Genomic DNA, 18,368 nt, shown 5'->3' on the forward strand with positions numbered 1-18,368 from the left:
CTCATTCCTCTTCCTGCATTTTTCACTCCGTGCTTTATGTTTAAAGTCTATCCCTGTTGTTTCTTGTTCATCGAATCTGCTGGTGCCAAAGGGCTGCAGAGGACTCCATCTGTGCCCCTCCCTCCTTGCCCACCCACTTTCCCAGGGATGGACATTGAGATTGTGTCCAACTCCCCACCAGGATAACTACACGGCAGTTTCCTTTCTTCTACGTGTCTTTTTACGGAGCTCTGTGAGAATGTCTTTGGGCTATCTGCCCAAGAGTGGAACTCTGGAGTTTGATACGTTTAATTTGACAGTAATGTCAGATTGCTCTTCAGAATTACACCAGTCTGCCTTCCCATCAGCAGTGCCTGAGAGTTCTTATACCCTCTTATCCACTCTGACATATGGCATTTTTCTAATTTTTGCTAGTTTAATAGGTGTGAAATGACATCTCAAATTGCTTTAATTTTAATATCTCCCATTACAAATGAGCTCATATAAAGCATATAGATTTTTTTAACTGCCTACTATGTGCTTGGCACCGTGGGTGAGATGGAACAAGTAGGTGACATGGTCCGGGATCTCACTAAGCTTACATGGGCATACAAAGTAGACCAAGTATATGACAAGGGAGGCACTAAAGTTGGGAGGGCAGAAGTGTTTTCAGTAAGATTGGGAACATCACTGCCCAACACTGATAATATATGAGCAAGTGTTGACTGGACCTCTTGGCCCAACACCGCAACTAATCTGAAGGGCCAACTTATGTCGGACCATCGGGAAATGAAATCAGACAATAAAGATCTCTTGTTAATGAGAAGACAACTCAATCTGAGAAGACTGGAACTTTACCAAAAGTTGAATTTACTTTATCAAAAAGCCTCAACTTCAGCATCCTACTAAGTTGCTAACCGTATTGCAAATGAAATGCAGCCATAATTAGAGACATCATTAGGCCCCACAGCAAAGTAGCCTTAGTTAATGTGGATTTTTCTACCAGTAGAAATTCTGGATAAGCTAGTCCAGTGAAAAATGGTTCACAAAAAAGAAAGAGAAACCCCTGAACATCAGAAATGAAGAGAAGTTTGATGGTTAGAATGATGTCATAATGGCCCATAGAGATAACAGACCATACATAAGCCTTAGTCGATGAAGCTGTTACACCCCCTAGAAGGACTGAATGTGTGGCCCTAAATGTGGTTACCTGGAATCAAGACCCCTATGTAGAGCTGTGAATTTTATGAGCTGTCATTTTTGGGAAGGAAGACTAGAGAAACTTTTCCCACTGGCCCAGAGGAACTGTAAGGAACTTTGTCTTTATTCAGGTTCTGGGAGGGAAAACTAAGTCTTGAAAAATTGAGACTCTGAGCTTGTGTCTAGCATGGTTCAGGAGTCCCAGTGCAAGAAATCAACACAAAAATTTGTCCTGGAGAAGAAGAAGCAAATGCAAAGTCACTCAGTAGAAACATTTCCAACACAGGACACACAGAATTCACACGGCAAAAACAACCCCCAACTAAGATGAGCTCAAAACTTAAAAATTACAAAACATGCCAGGAAATGATCCATCATAATGGAGAATTACATGATATGACAAAAAGCGAGTGGGTCTTCTCAAGAACTTGAGATAATAAAGCAATTTAAAAAACTATAAAATAAGTATGTTTACCATTTAAGGAGATTAAAAGGAAAAAACAGAAACATGAATGAAAGAATAGCATATTCTGGGGGAAAAAGAAACAGGCAAATCCTAGTTTTGGCAAAAGTTCTAACCCTTCCAAAGTGAGCCTTTCTCTTGTGAAAAACAAATACTCTCAAACAAATGAAAAATCAAAGGAAATTTTCTATAGTTCAACACAGAGAGATTATAGAAGAAAAACAGGGGAGAATATTGAGAGATAAGAGACATGTATTAGAAGGTACAACATGTGTCTAACTGGAGAGCCTAGAAGGTGGAAGTAGCACCTCAGAGATGGTAGCCGAGAATTTTCCATAATTGACAGAAAGCATTAATCTTTAGATTTAAGAAACAAGGTGTGTTCTGATCAAGATAAAGTAAAACAAATCCGTACTTGAGAGACATTGCAATGAAATTACAGAACACCAAAGAGACAGTAAAAAGTAACCACTGATGAAAGTCATATTTGCCTATAAAGGATTCACACCTAGATTCAGAGCTGACTTCTCAACAAGACAAGAGTTCAGAAGATGCTGGAATTCCATCTTGCAGGATCTGAGGGAGAATAACCGCCAACCTAGAATTCTGAACTGAATTAACTATGAATCCAGAGTGAAGGCAAAATAGAGACATTTTCAGATTAAAAAGATAGAAATTACCAGTCAAAACGGCATACTTCAGTCAATAGTGAGTGAACGCAGAGGAGGAAGTGGATGAAAGATGTGATGGTGACCAAAGCAATCAGGAAACCTCTGGATAGATCTGCAGAGTTTACTGTTTTTTTTTTAAAAGGAAGTAATGATGATAAAATGATTAGGGTTGGCAAAAACAAGGTGTAACTAAAATCCCAGAAAAGACACGGTCAATGGGGGTTGGTGATGAGGATTAGTGTGCTAAGGGTCTTGTCTTTGGGGGGGGGGGGAAGAAGGTAAAATATTGATAGATTCTAGGCTGTAAAGATAACCCCAAAAAGAATATAAGTATTACAGATAACTTCCAAAGGAGTTGAAGTAGAAGAGTCAGGGTGGCTTTCGAGCCAGTTTACAGCTTGGAGCAGAGGAAGAAATGTAAGAAGCACCTCCAAAGAATGTCGTCATCCTCTCCAGAGCCACTAGCATCCCTCTGCATCGCAGCTGGGTGACATCACTGCTCCCTCCCAGGGCAGCCAGCAGCTTGATTTCACCTCTTAGATGCACTCTGACACCATCAAAGAATTCCTATTTTGTGAGCTCTTTTGGGTAATTGCAAAAGCAGGCAACATCTCTGAAATAATAAAGTTTCTTTGCCAAGCAAAGAATATGCAGACGGGGCTAGCAGTGACCTCCCTGACACGAGGACACAGGAAATGATGTGGCATGAATGCAACTGAAGGTGTCTTAGGGAAATCTTGTGCTTCTTGATGCCATGCCACGCTTGCTGGGCAAAGCTACCCATGGAATCTCTGATTCCACTTGCTTCTACTTACCTTTGTAAGTCAGATGTCCATCGCCATCAAAGCCAAAGTCAGAACCGATTTGATGTCAAAGATGACGTGCGCCTGCCCCAGAATTTCAGCTTCTTATACCAGCTAAACGCTGGCAGCCGCGGCATTGCAACTTCCTTTGGAGTAAAGTTAAAGCCTCCTTGTCTTGTTTTGCACAACTTTTGAGTGCTTTTTTTCCCCCTAGAAAATGACCATTTATCTTACATTAAAAAGCTGAGGCAAAAAGACACAACTTTTTGCAAGGATCACATTCCTAGTGCATGAATTTGAAGGCAGTCCATTTCCACTGCAATAAGGTGAATTCTGCAAAATGTTGCATATATAAATTTATAAACGTGAGGGGGGTGGGATATAGTTTTCATCATGTTCTTAGAGGCATTTATGAGCAAAATGAAGTTAGAAGCACCTAAGACATAAATTCTATCTAGCAGGAGGGGTGGTGAGGGGCTTATCAGAATCTTTAGGTGAAAGGGGGAAAAACCATGTCATCTTACAAAAGCATATAATATGCTACCTTGAGTTGAAAAAAAAAAAGAGTGGAGTGGTTTCTACCCCGGAAAGAAAATTTCACGTAACTTGTAGAAATTAGCTATGCGACAGCTTTTGTACCAAGAAGAAAACAACGTTGAGAAATACTGCTCTAAGGTATGATTTAATCAAATGTGATTGACAAGCCATTCACAATTACAACTATTCTAAAGCTATAGGCAGAAAGGAACATTGTTCCTCCCCTCCTTCGCTACTTACACTTTTGTTTTTTTTCAAGAGCTCCTTCCAGATTTCCTGAGAAGCTTTTCATTCTCCATGCATTTGCAGCTGTGAGTCAACAGTGCAGTGTGGTTTCAGTGGGTGCCTGAGGGTTTTGCTGAGTCCTGCCCTGCCCAGGAGGTCCAAACACTTGTTGAGTCATTCAACAGTTTATCAGTGTTGTTAGGTGCCAGGTGCTTTTCCAGGCACCGAGGAGATGGCCGGGGACAAGGCTGGGTTTCCTTTCGCAGTAATGCACAGGTGTTGAAGGACATTCGGTGCAGGGAGGGAGTGTGTTATACGGGTTGCCAAGGGCAGTGCAGGGATGCACTGAGATCATCACAGTTTAGTGCAGTTCACAGATGGGGTGACAGTGTCGGCTGGCGGTTGTGCAGGGAAGCGTGGGGCCGGGCATCCGTGGTTGGACAGAGGAGAGCAGCATCGGGCTGGGCTGGGCAGCGCTGGGACTGTGTGGTGAGAACAGTAGATCAGCATCCCCATACCGGAATCCTAGGGTAATGAGACCAAGGCAGGATCTTCTAGGAATAAGAGGCATCCCCTGGACTCCTTCCTAGGCTGGAGGGCCCACCCTAGCAGACCTGGTACCACCCATCCCACCACCTGGAATGAGGAAGAACGCAGTTTGCCGTGGCCGCCTGCCTGCACACGCCATTGTCTCCTCTCTCAATCACATTCTTGCCCTTCTCAACGACACCTGCCCTTTCATAAATGCAGCTCCAGGAGCCTCTGCTGCTGGGTTCCAGCAGCTCTGGACACCTAATCGATAGCTTTTCATAATGACTTTCTCCCCAGCAAGGACTCTGGCCCAAACTATTCAGCGATGACACACCTGGGTTGAACTAAACAAGGACGTCAAAGCAACCGAAGAGGCAACTTGTCGTTTATGATGTTTAAGGACTTATTCTGCAGCTGCTGTAGGAGAGAGATGCTTCCGCCAACTGTCAGAAAAGCCTCTCTGATGCAACGTCCCAGACATACTGAATCTGAAGGGTGGTGTTTCGTGGGTCTGCTGGGAACACATTCCAAAGGAATCCAACGTGGATCATGCAAAACCCCAGGCCATGGAATGCTGCCTCCCGAGTCCCAATTGCATGATGGATTTTTGCTCAGAGAGATTCTAGAGCAAGACAAATGATGTTTAAGTCCGTTTTCTCCAAATTCAGCCATTCAGGTATGCCCCCCCACAGCCCTGGCCATATGTTTTTACCATTGTTTACTATCTCTCTTTAAAATCCACTTAACTTTTTTTTTTTTGCTTACATAAATCTATTTTTCAAATTAAAAACAAAACTTTGTTAGAACCATAAATGGAAAACCAGCATCTCTCACCACAAATGGGAATTAACTATACAAATGAATGCAGAAGGGGAAAAAAAAAGATTAAATTCCAACTAGATAGTGTAACACTGTTAAAAGGTGTTAAAGACCTATGAACACCAAGCAGGCCTTCTCCTTGACTCAAATGGAATGAAGAAATGAGTCCTGAAAAGAGAATGCTTTCACTGTGTGCTTTGTGATGTGAGTACGTATTGTCCCAAACCACCTCAAGGATCACCCCAAGCCACTTAGTTATGATACGTTCTCCACTCAGGTTACACAAATCTAGTCTAACTGACTCTACAAGTGAAAACACTGACAGTAAAGGCACACAAGCCAGCCGCCCAAGGTCAAGGCAAGTTGATGAACTTATGGGAACTAGAACACAGGTTTCCTGAACCAAGATCAGAGCTTTTCGGACACCACAATTGGACTTAGCTTTCCTTCCTTGAAGGCGCAAGACCTCTGAGCATCACGCACTTTCCCTGGCAGAACCGGGCTGTGTCCTCAGTCCACCTCCCAGCTGTCTGAGGTCAGCACTGACTGGACACGGTGGTGTGCGCAGAGCCCTAGAAATGGATGGCCACCCTGGGGCCATGCCTCAGGGGCCCTCCTGGAGGAGGAGGCCTGGTCTGAAGGATTCAGAGCAAACGAAGGCCTGAAAGGCACCTTTTAGCAAGAGACCAAGATGCAACTGAGCGCTGAACCCTCTGTTTAGACCAAGCTCAACTTGCAAAACAGGGGTAAGTGGAAGGTCCCAGTTGAGCTACCAATACTGAGCAGTGAAGTAGGTCCCTGGTGGGATGCTGAGCTTCTGGTCCCTGGGAGTCTCCGTGTCTGCTTCCAGAGAAAGGACTTTGGAAGGGAAAGCGGCTGGAGAGCTTGACTTCTCTTTGAGCGTGTGAGGGAGAGTGCACCGATATGTCATGTAGCAGGTGCATTCTGTCCCCCGTCTCACTTCCCTTAGCCCACCTTGGACGTCAGCGGCAGCTGAGGGGACAGTTCCTGTGAACCCCAACCACACCCCTTCTTAGGTACCTCATGAGTCTCTTTGATATTCCGCCCGAGGGCTTTACCCAAAGCGGTGGGTGCCCACCCTCCCCTCACCCAGGGCAGGCCAGAAGCACAGGGACGGAAACACCCTTTGGAGAAGCTCTTAGCCAATGGCTCTTGTCTGGAGAGACAATTTCGAGGCACTTTCTAGATGTTTCCTTAGGATTCCTTGGATTCCCCAGCAGGATTGAGTCCAAGCGACTGACCACCATGCCAACCAGCTATTTGTAACTGACTTTTCCCTCTTCCATGGGTCCCTTGCTCCACTAGCACGCCTGCTTTCAGGAATCACCTCTGAAACAGGTCACCTGTCTACTCCTGCAGAGAAAAGAGAAAGATCACCAGATGTATGTGAAGGATAAGGCAGCCGATAAATCAGTGTGAGGAATAAAAGTAAATGTTAACAGGACAATTGCTACAAGAAACTAAAGTAATATTACAAAATCACCAGTTGCATTCTCAACAAGAAAATGCTACATCCATGCAATGATGGAGAAGAAATAATCCCAAGTCAATAACGGTTGCACAGAAAATAATAACCGCTGGTAAAGTAAAAGTCAAAAATGGAAATGAGACTCCAGATTTCCCATTTCAAACTACGTATCAGTGAGTAAAACAACTCAAGAGATACTACCGTGTTCAGAGGCAAAGGGAAAAAGTGAGAGAAGAGAAAAAAAAACTATAGAGGACAAATCGGTAAAGTTTATTAAGAATTTAATGGATAATTCAGATGAATAGATAAGGTGGATACTATTAATCAGAACAGAAGTGCTAGTAAGTAGCGAGGTAAATTCATGAACCACACCTAAACATATCCCGCTTAAGGATCTCAATTTAAACAATAGAGAAAAATCACAAAGCATCCTGGCAAGGGAGAAAAAAAAAAAAACAAATAAAATGAAACAGTTTGTCTGCAAAGGAAAAAGATGAGTCCAACTAACATCAAACTTCGCTGTCACACACACACATACAAACACAAACACACAAACACACACATACACACACACACACACATACACACACAAGCACACATACACACAAACACACGTCCTAAGACAACAGAACCCTGTTTTCAGAGTTTTTTTTTTAAGATTTTGCCTAAAAATTTTTATTCTGTCAAATTATTGCTCATGTGTGAGAAAAGGAGAAAGATATTCTTTTTTTTATTGCGTTACAGTCAGTCTACAATGTTATGGCAATTTCCAGTGTAGAGCACAGTTCCTCAGCCATACATGAACATACACATATTTATTGTCACATTCTTTTTCACTGTGAGCTACCACAATATTTTATATATATTTCCCTGTGTTTATCTATTCTACATATGCCTGTCAGTATTCCACCCCCATCAAAAAAAAAAAAAGATAATGCCAAGATTCTGAGCTTGGATCCAATGGAACAGAAAGATATTCTTAAACCTACCAAGGGGCTCAAATTAAAATGTTAACTGGAAAAGAAAAAGCTATTGATAAGAGTTCTCCAACTGGTTGAGAGATAAAAAAAATCAAACAACTAAAGAAATGTATAAATTTAGCGGAGAAAGGTGAAGACTGGAAACAGTAAACACAGATTTGGGCTGTGAATATAGTAATGACACTTACATACACTATCAAATGTAATATTTGACATAGGAGATATATGAGATGATTTAACAATAATTACTGAGAAGTCAAGTCCTCAGCAAAAGCAGCTGCCACTTACCATTCTGCCCTCGTCCTCTGTGGCCCCTGGGGATGTCCCTTTCTATAGTTTTCAGCTAGGCCTTTTGTTTTTCAGCTGTTACACTTTAACTTTTTTATCTATTACCTACATGTACCTCCTACTTCTGTGATTCATCATCAGATAGAGTTTGGGGGAAATGATACCCACATGAGTTCAAGATGTCATGTTGAAAATTACTTTAAAACTCACGGTGAGAAATATCTTTCAGATGCGTTAAGTGTTTTATAAATATGAATTCAATTTTATCTAGTTCTTTTTCCATCTTGTGAAGATGCCTGAGCCCTTGGTGGAGTTTTAAAAATCTCGTGGTTATACTTTTTTTTTTAATTCCTAATTTTGCTTATTTGTGTTCTTTTATGTTCCTGATTAAACGCCTTAGGTGTTTGTCTATTTTATTGATCTTTTTCAAAAAAATCAGTTCTTGAGTTCTTTTTGTTTGTTTGTTTAAACCAATGCTATTGTTTTCCTAGATTCGTTTTCTGTTTTTATCTTTCCGAATTATTTCTTCCTTGTTTCCTTATGTTTGTTTGTTTTGCGAGGGAGGTTATTCAGTTTTATTCATTTATTTTAATGGAGGTACTGGAGATTGAACCCAGGACCTCATGCAAGCTAAGCACATGCTCCACCACTGAGCTATACCCTCCTGACTTGTTTCTTTATGTTTGTTATTATAATTCTTCTAACTTTGGGGAAAAATCCTTAGTCAGTGCATCTGCTTCATTTAATAATGAAGCTAGGCTGCTGTGGAGTAGAGCTTTGGCTGCATCTGACTGGTTTCAATAAATATTATCATTATTTTCCACTTACTGCACCATTTATGATTTGGAAATTCTTCATTTACCTGGGTAATTGAGAGGTGCAATTTTAATTCCCGAGGTTATCCTTTTTGTGATGTACATGATGTAGCAATGGAAGCATGCGATTTAGGAATGTGGAGAAACACAGAAGGAGGAGGAGCATTTATATGATGGGGACAATGATGACAGTAACAATGTCAGATGTCTTGGTGTGTGGTGTGAACATCATCATACTTGAAATAGGTCAATACGAATAACCAGAGCTGACCCTGGAAAAGCCTGGTGGGCCAATAACCATGGGAAAATGGCAAGGTTAGGAAACCTACACCATCTTTTCCCCAGGCGCCAGCACAGAGTAAGAGATGTTGGAGGGGTGGACACCACTAACACATCTATGCACACACTGTCTGCTCCACTGTGGTTTGTACGTGAACCACCCCCCCCTTGACCCCTCCCCACCTCTGCGGCAATCTACTTCCCGGTCATGCCCCACCTTGTCACCTCTCCCTCCAGCTGTAACAGGCTCCTGAGTTATCGCAGCTACTTCCTTGAATTCAGTGATCACCCACAGGCTGGCAACATTCATGTTTTTGCCTCTAGCCCAGGTGGCTTCAGCACAACCACCCAAGTAACGTTTTCATCACTTAAGGAAAAGAAACCCATTCAAACTAATCCAAGGAAAAACTGGAGTTTGTGAAAGGACCCAGGGGCGGGCACCTTGTAGATACGAAGTGCAGGGGTGCAGTCAGGCTTTAATGGCTTCCCTCCGTTGTACACACAGTGTCCGTGTCCAATTTCAGATGCCACGGAAAGAAAGAACATGGTTGTGGCCCATCTGTAGCAGGGGCTGGGGAGTGAACTCTGCTGGCTCTGGGAAGCCTGGGCTCTTCACCAAGTACTGGGAGGAGGGAGCTGTGGGCATCTCCAGGCCAGGGTGGGCGCTGTTCCCCAGCTCTGGGGGGCTCTGGCTGGAGAGGGCGCACTAGGGGAGCTTTTCTGTCCTTGCTGAGTTGGCTCAGGACGGAGGGAGTGGGCAGCAGGGGATGCCTCTGGCTCCCTCCTTGGGCTGTCTGGTGCTCAGATCAGACCTACTGTTGGTAGACTGTGAATGGTTTTGTTTTGGGGGGGAAATCCTTGGATGCCTCTTCCATCGTGCTTTGTGATCCATTTTTTCCCCACCCTACATGCCCTTCCAACTCTCCACAGGCCCTCAGCCAGATCTTCTAACCCACTGCTGCTGCCCTCCCTCCCTCGTCCTGGCTGGACATCTGTGCGGGCCACCATGGTCCGAGACCACAATGGAAACTTCCCAACTTTTGTGTCAGACCCCAGCATCACTCAGAGGTGTGGCTGTGAGGTGGAGAAGGTTTAAAGGCCACCCATATCCTTGATTCTAACTCATAACAAGGATGGAAGTTAGGGAAGCTTGTGAACTCCAAAAACCTGGGAGCTGGTTCTCTTTGATAATCAGAAATTAGAGGTACAGAATGTCTTTCAGTAGCTGAGTTCTACAATCATGGATATTAAAAAAAATTTTTTTTTATTTTGATGGGGGTACTGGGGATAAAACCCAGGACCTCATGCATGCTAAGCACACACACTACCACTTAGCTAACCTTCCCCCACAGATATGGATATGTTTTAAAATAAAGTTTTATTTTTTAATTATCTTGGAAAGTATTATAAAGTAGACTTCTTATTAGTGTTAAGCTTTATGAATTTTAACACACGTATGGAGTCATGAGACCACCATCACAATCAGGACACAGAACAATTTCTTTCCTCCCCCCAAATTCCCTTGTCTGCCTCTTTATAGTCACCCCCTCCCCCTGGCCTAAACCTTGGCAAACACTGATTTGTTCTCCATCATTTTGATTTTGTCTGAGAGAATCATAGAAATGGAACCATACAGTACATAACCTTCCTTTCACTCGGCATAACGCCTCTGGGCTTCATCCAAGTCACAGTTTTGTTTTGTTTTGTTTGTTTGTTTTTAAGGAACAATAAAGGTTTCACATAGGTCAGTTAGATTGGAACTGTAAAGAAACTATGGGCAGCCCTCAGGTAATATATTAAAGAGCAGATATTGGTCTGATCAAACCTAGAATCCAGAAAAACTGATACAAAACCAGTCCAGAGAAAAAGATCTAAAAATACTGCATAGCTGGATCTTTTCCTTCCGTTCTTCACGTCTGCATTCGGTTTTCCCATGATGCCCCATCAATTTGCAATTTAAATTGAAATCACAGCTTTTTAAACCACCCAGACTTTGTAATGTCAGCCAGTCCCTCCCAAGCTGTTGATGGACCATGACAACCAAGTATAATAAAATCATACAGTGACATCAAAGCAAGAGGGATCCAGGTGGGAAGGTCAGCATTCCCCAAAGTGTGAGGTATGTACCTCTAGTGGTTAAAAAAAAAAAATGTAGGTGGCACATGGACATGACTATAAATGCTGCCTACTCACATCATTAGAAAATAATTCTCTTTCTTTTTCCATTCTATTCAAATCTTCCGATTCCATCACGGAGAAAGCCTTAGGTAGATGCTAAGATGTTGCTAACATGTCTCTAACAGGTTTTGATCTTTCTCTGTAACAGAAAACGGAGGCTGCCTCAAGCAGAGCATGGCACAGGCAATGATATGGGGCTGGAATCTAACTGCATGGTTTGGTTTTTTTTATTGCATCGGTTTTTATAACGGCTTCCTACTTCTGGCAAGTGACGATTCTCATTTAAAGATAGTGATAAAAAGTTTCATGTTTAAGTGAACAGGTGAAAGCAAAAATGATAAGTGGACTTTAACACCATGTTAAGTATACACAAGTATTTGTAGATACTTGTGAAGATGGGACCCAAATAACTGAAGGTTGGGGAGCCACGTGCCAGATTTTAGATAGAATTTTGTTGGGTCTGTGATTGGAGAGGCTTGTTGACGGATTGTCCCAGAGGCAAGAGAAACTTGGATGATCACCCAGCTCTTCACCAATGGTGCACACACACAGGCTCTCAATACTGATCATGCAGCCAATTCCAATGTTGTGTGCTTCACGTCAAAGCTTTGCTTGAGCTTGGCTTTAAAGGGAATCGTGCCATCTCTGATGCACTTCACTCTCCTGCGAGGTGGCTGCCTTCTCTTACCACCCCTCTCTTCCTCGCCAGCCTCCTCTGCACCTCCATCCCAATGCTCTTCTGCCATTCTGCAGATGCCGACTACTACTCAAGGCTGAAGAGAAGTTCTTCCAGGCTGATCCTTATGGTCCACCCTTGCCCATCCCCTAGCCTCTCCTTTTTAGCAAGACCTCACTCTCCAGGTTGGACTTCTATCTGAACCAAACCACCGAATCTGAGAGGCACTCACGTTCTATGCAAGCTAGGTCATCTCTAAAAGATGAACCTCTGAGCATCTCCAACCTCTCCAGCCAAAAGAAGTGTGTAGCAGGGTGGGGAGCCTTGCACTGTTCTGAATGACTATGGCACCATGAGCTGGGGACAGTGACCAAGCTGCAGAGAATTTCTATCCCTTGGAGAAGCTGTCTGGAGCAGTGATGGCATCACAAACTCAGAATCCTCAGGGATGCTGTGAGCACGTACAAGGATGACAGTAAGAAGCAATGAGGATTGCTGGCTCCCTCCCTGGGGGCCAGTTCTACAACCAAATGGGTTTCTCCATCCTTGGGTCACCCTGGATCCAGATTCCTCTCCTCACTGACCCAACAGATAAGTCGCAGCTTTCCTCACCTTGACAAAGGTCCACATTATGCCTTTTGTCTTCCAGTCACGCCCATCAGCTTAGGCATGCTTGCATCTCCTCCAAACACAATCCAGGAAAGAGGACCCTCAACAGGCACAAAATCTAACACATACTAGTAACATGGAATCACTACAATAGCCTGGGAGGTAGGGGTGCTTGGTGCCCTCATCTTACACAGGAGAAACCAAAGCTTAGGAAGTTAAGCTGCTCACCCCACAGCTAATGCGTGGCAGAGGCAGGATTAGAAAGTGGTGGAAGCAGTATCTAAGGTTCACCCTCTCGGGGTGATGAACGGCAGCTTATGGGTAGCATTCAGCCCACAAACATGCTCTGTTCAGCCCACAGTGTTCTATAAAAGTTGTGAATCAGTAAGACACAATTGTAAACTGAGAGTTTGCATTTTTTGCAATGCCATAGTTCAAGCTTATTTTTTTCCCCCTAAAAAAGAAAAAAAAAGAAACCAAAAAAACCCTAGAAGAGATGGCAAAAAGTCTGTTGGGACTGACGAATGGTTGGCCCCTCTAAATGGGACAAGTGCCCTACCCCCCCACATTGTCCCACAGTCACCTTCATTCATTCACACACACGCTCATGGAGTCGCTGTAAGGTGTTGACTCTAATGCCATCACTGCTCCAGACTGCTTCTCCACAGGACAGACGCTCTCTGCGGTTATGTCACTGTCCCCGCTCACAGTGCCCTATTTGGAACAGCTCACAGCTCTCCATCCTTCTACACTTCCCTGGGTACCAGCCACTTGGATAAGTGTAGCGGGTGCTCAGAGGTTCATATTTTAGAGATGACCTTGCTTGCACAGTTGCCATTTGAATGATGTCCAAATTTAGTACCTATAAGAAAAGAGCTTTGATATAAGACCTTCTCAGAATCTTTGCACCTATTTCCTCCTCGTCATCCTAGATAGGAAAGAACAAATAAATTAAGTCAAGTTCTTTCCCTTCTGGCACAATGACTGCCAGACAGAGATTTGGCCAATTTGCCCAAGAATTTCTGGTTCACAGAGAAGTTCGTGCTAGAGAAAATGCAAGAAAAAGGCCTTAAAGCAGGGATTTTGCCACCACAGAGCTTTGCAATGACTTAACTCATTTTTCAGAGAATTAATAATTCAGATCCCACACTGTTTCAGCCAGAAGTGGCCATAAACTGCAGAGAGTTTAACCAACCACTTCTAAAAATGGGGATTGATCCTGGGAAATGCTACCTCCACTTTAAGCCATCTCACTTGAACAAAATGAAAGCTGTTAGATGATTTCATATCTTCATTAAAACCATCAAAGCAGAAATGCACTGCCAAGAGGCTGGCAAGGCGGGGAACATTTCCCCGTGCTCCAGCAGCTCTGGGGAAGTCAGGGAGACTCAGATCCCCATGATTTTACAGAAAGGCATTATGGTGTTGAGTTCTGTTTGAACGTAACCACACATAAGCCCCCTAAATCTAGCAATGCCATCAAGGCAGCTCCCTTGCCAGGCATGCTGATGAGGCTGGAACACGAATGAGAGGCTGGGTGCCACACACACGGAGTGACACGTGCCTTTTTGGGGTTGGAGCAAAGCTAATTTGATCTTCAGAAATCTCAAGAGGTTACCTAAGAATGCTGCATTTATGAAAAAGAGCTTCAAAGACCTCTGAGAGAGGGACTCTGCCACCTTGCATTAATTTGGGGGTGACCCCACAGCCTCCAAGCCACAGTAGAACGTGACTTTCCTCTCTCTGGTTAGTTCAAGGACGCCAACAGGGAGACGCTTGGCCCATCAAGCGGGGGGCTGTATTGGGAAGTATGTTCGGTTCAGATGCCAGCCTGCTGTCACTTTTAACGGCCTGAGAGAGACGTCATCACCATCATCATCACACCACCAGCTTCCCTGCCTCCCCTCACACCTTGCCTCCATGAATCTGTTAGCAAATCCTGCCGCTGTACCTTCCTGCCACTGTCCCCAGCACCTGCCCACCTCTCACACCTCCACTGTCACCATCGCATAAGCCCCCTCACCACTTCTCCCGCTTCTGTCAGGCAGCCCAAGACGTCCTTTTAAAGGGCAAGTCAGATCATATGACTCCTTAGCTCCAAACCATCCAACATCTCCCCATTTACTCAGACTAGAAGCTCAAATGCTTGCAACGGCCTACCAGGCCCCGCATGGTCTGATCTGGTTACGCCTCCGAATTTATTTCTTGTCACTCCCTTCCTTGTTCCGGCCACTCCAGCCATTTTGGTTCCTAGATTTCCCTCAGTCACATCAGCTACCTTGCCGTCCTCAGAGTCTTGGCATTTGTTCTCCCTCTGCCGAGAATGCTCTTCACCCTGGTGGCAGCACGCTTTGTCCCTTCACCCCTTCAGCGTCCCCTTCTTGGTGAGGTCTTCCCTAACCCCCACCTGGAGTCGCAGTGCCCCCTCCCCACCCACCACACTCTCCATCCTCCTTCCCTAGATTTTCCCACAGTGGTTATCGCCATCGGACACAGATACGATTTACTTCTTTCTTTACTGACCATCTCCTTCCCACCCCATAGAAAGTCAGCACCATAGGGGCAGGGATTTTTGCCTGTCTTTGTCACTACTCTCTCCCCAGGGACTCTAACAGTGCCCGGCACAGAGCATTTGCTCAATAAAAGTCTGTTGAAGGGATGGTTGAGTCCTCATCACCATATCCTGCATTCTCTCACCCAGCCTCCCAAGAGCCCTGTGGGAAAAGCCCGGTGAAGGGCTGGGGCCAATTTGTGGCCTTGAAACAGACCCACCAATTCCTAGTCAGCCCTCACCCCTACACATAGTCACTCAACAACTATTTGCTGAGCACCTACTGTGTGCCAGGCACCGTACTGAGCTCCAGGGACACAGCCACGCACAAGACAGATAAAATCCCTGTGGTCCCAGAGTTTTCAGCCCGGAGGGGAGAGACAGCAAGCAAAAAGAAAAATGAACGAGAACATTTCAGATTGCAATAAGAGGTATGAAGTAAATAAAACAAGGTGAGGATGAGAGAGAGTGGGGGCTGGGGAAGATGAGTCAGCTAAGACTGGGTAGGAAGGCATCTTTGAGGAGGTGACATTTGAGCTGGAACCTGCATGATGAGAAGCAGTCAGATCTCGGATGCACTGTGGGGAAGAGGGATGCAGGTGGAGGAAATAGCAAATGCAATGTCCTAAAGCTTAGGCATCAGCTCCCCACAAAGCCTCTCTGACCCACCCTGGGGGCTCCTCTCCGCGACCCCACATGCCCAGAGCATTTTCTCTCTCAGCATGTCCTGCTAGCAGACTTGTCTGCCCCTTCAGCTCTTTAAAAGACAGTTCTTCTTTCCAATCTTCATTTTTTTTCAGGACTTAGCAACAGCACCTGGCACACGGTACGTGGTCAAGAAATGCACGCAGAACTAAAGTGAGTTGACAAAAATTTATTTTGTGACTTGACTGTAATCAGAGGTCAAATCATGGGATGAACGTATTTAGAAGCAGCTTCCCCATGGGGCCACTTCCTTTATCCACCCCCTGTGAAAACCCCATCTGCCCATTGAGATCTAAACAACATACCACCTCCTCCAGAAAGCCTTCCAAAATTCCCCCAATTGGATTTCATCTCCTCTCCGTGCATGTATCTCTGTTATGGTTCCTACCATCAGCTGACTTGTGTAAAAATTTCCAGGAACATTTCACAACCCATCAAACTGGGAGGAGCCCAGGAGCAGGCCTTGTGTCTTACCCATCTCCAGGTCCCCCGCACGTTACTCAGTAAAGGAATCATGGCCCAGAATGACAGCCAACACTCATGGGAACACCCCTTCCACGTGCCAGACATTTCCTGAGCACTTTTACATGATATCACTCATTCAGTCCTCACAGCACCCTATGTGTAGGCAAGAGGAGTTGTCCCCCTGTGCAGATAGAACGGGGGCCCAGAGAAGCCACTGGTGGACACACACCCAGCAGGTGGTAGAACCGAGATTCCAACTCGTGCATTCTGATTGGAGAGTCCAAGCTTTTAATTCCTGTGCTGAAACTGCATCCCCTGGGAGTTTCTGTCTCCTGATCTCCACTCTGAGTTCATCACATCCTTGAATTTAAGGCTCTGCTCCTTTCCTCCAATAAGATCCCTTTTCAGCGCTTCCTGAGGCACTGCTTCAATGCTCACCTCTCCACCAGCCTCAGGGTTGATCTGGGATGCCTTCACCTGACAGTGAGCACCAAGACCAGGGGCCCTGAGTTAGCAGAAAGCCCCTCCTCATCACTGTTGTTGACTATCTGCCCAGGGTTTAGGAGCCCTGCTATCACAGACGCCCTCCACCTTGCTTCTGTTAACAAGGAATGGACACCAGAAATTGACACACAGTAACTGACTATACTTCAATTAAAAAAAAAAAAAAAGAATGGGAGGTCCCAGGAACAACTTTCCCCAGAGTGCCTTTTTCACAGCTAAAAAGTCCGTGCAAAGAAAGGACACTGTCTTCCCCTCTTTATTCAGTGAGATCAGACTGCCTGAGAAAGCAAGAGTGACATCCTGCCCTGCCGTTATGCTTAAGCCTCATGTCATGCACAGCTGAGGGGAAGAAAAGGAACTTTGCATCCCGAGACTTCAAAAAGACATCCTGCCTCACATGAGCCTCAAAAATCTTAAAAACAGAAAAACAGAAAGAGCTTTGAGCCCCTTCCACATAAGTTGTCAAGTCCCTAGTGGAAACAACTCTATCTCTGACCTGTGCAACACCGACACCTGCAGGTATGTGACGACCTATGGAGATACGATATTCATGGGGGAGACCGCTGATTTTCCACCAGCGAGAATAGTGATGAAACCAATAGTAACCTTGTCCTTTTTTTTTTTTTTTTTTTTCCTTTTAAATACTTGCTATACCCTTTATTCAGGGAACCTTGTTCTTCGGAAAAGGCTAAACTACTTTGTAAATATTGCAAGTCACAATACTTTTCTGAATGCTCATATTTGTTCTGAGTTTTCCTTTGGCTTGTCTCTTCCAATCATTAACACATCAAAGGAATCTGAAAGCTGGAAACATCACTGGATTTACTTACACTGGATTTCCCGCAAACTCTAGCAGGGTTTCCCATGATGTCGGTAAATACCTACCCCAGCTCGGTAATTCTAGCTACTATATAGACCTACTAAGTGTCACTCAACCACATAGTGAGGACATTTATTCTTTTTCCCACTTCACTGTCATTCCTTCTGATTACACCAAGGAGAAGCGCTTCACGTTGATATTGGTATTTCTTTAACTGCTCTGACTAGTATTCCCTAATGTCCTCTTTTAAACGAAGAGCAGGCTGCAGGCTTGGAACATCCTAGCCACCTTCAGTAGCAAAAATTCAACAGCACTCTTTTGTTTCCAATCTATTTATTTTTACGATTACTTTCTAATTATGGCAAGGGATGCTGCGTCCCCATCCAGGGTAGTTTTCAAACGAAGCTGTTTTTTTGAAAATATGTATTTTAGTTACATTCGCATCCTGGGTGTTAGGTTTACAGATGCACAGCACATCTCTAGGAGGATACACAAAAGCGGGTCCCTGTGATTGCTCCTGGGAAGAGAAGTTACTGCACGGAGGGGAGACCTGGTGGAAAAGACGGGAATGGTTTTCATCCAATACCCTTTGTCATTTTTGACACCTGCACTGTGGGAACATATTATCTTTTCTAAACTGTACACGCTGAAGAAATAATAAGCCCCATTCTTTATGAAAAGTTATCATTTTTAAATGTGTTCACTTAAACAGAAATATTAAGAAAATAATAGTAAAGGTCGTGCCAGGTTTTGGCAACTATGAAGGTGGTACAAAGGTGTC

General features: G+C 44.4%; 1 protein-coding gene across 2 annotated transcripts in view; it reads right to left on the minus strand.

The window, feature by feature from the left end:
- HS3ST2 (heparan sulfate-glucosamine 3-sulfotransferase 2) overlaps positions 1-18,368 on the minus strand; it is an 82,040-nt gene that overhangs the window by 56,425 nt on the left and 7,247 nt on the right. The window contains exons 2-3 of one of the 2 annotated variants that reach the window (XR_004312772.1): positions 3,894-4,360; positions 3,129-3,326 (exon numbers count right to left, since the gene is read on the minus strand). The exons of the other annotated variant lie outside the window; for it this stretch is intronic. The gene's annotated coding sequence lies outside the window, so the exon portion shown is untranslated. The remainder of the gene's footprint in view (positions 1-3,128; positions 3,327-3,893; positions 4,361-18,368) is intronic. 2 annotated transcript variants of the gene reach the window in all.

The sequence above is a fragment of the Camelus ferus genome, chromosome 18 (assembly GCF_009834535.1).
Source record: "Camelus ferus isolate YT-003-E chromosome 18, BCGSAC_Cfer_1.0, whole genome shotgun sequence".
In the NCBI taxonomy this organism is placed as follows: Eukaryota; Metazoa; Chordata; class Mammalia; order Artiodactyla; family Camelidae; genus Camelus; species Camelus ferus.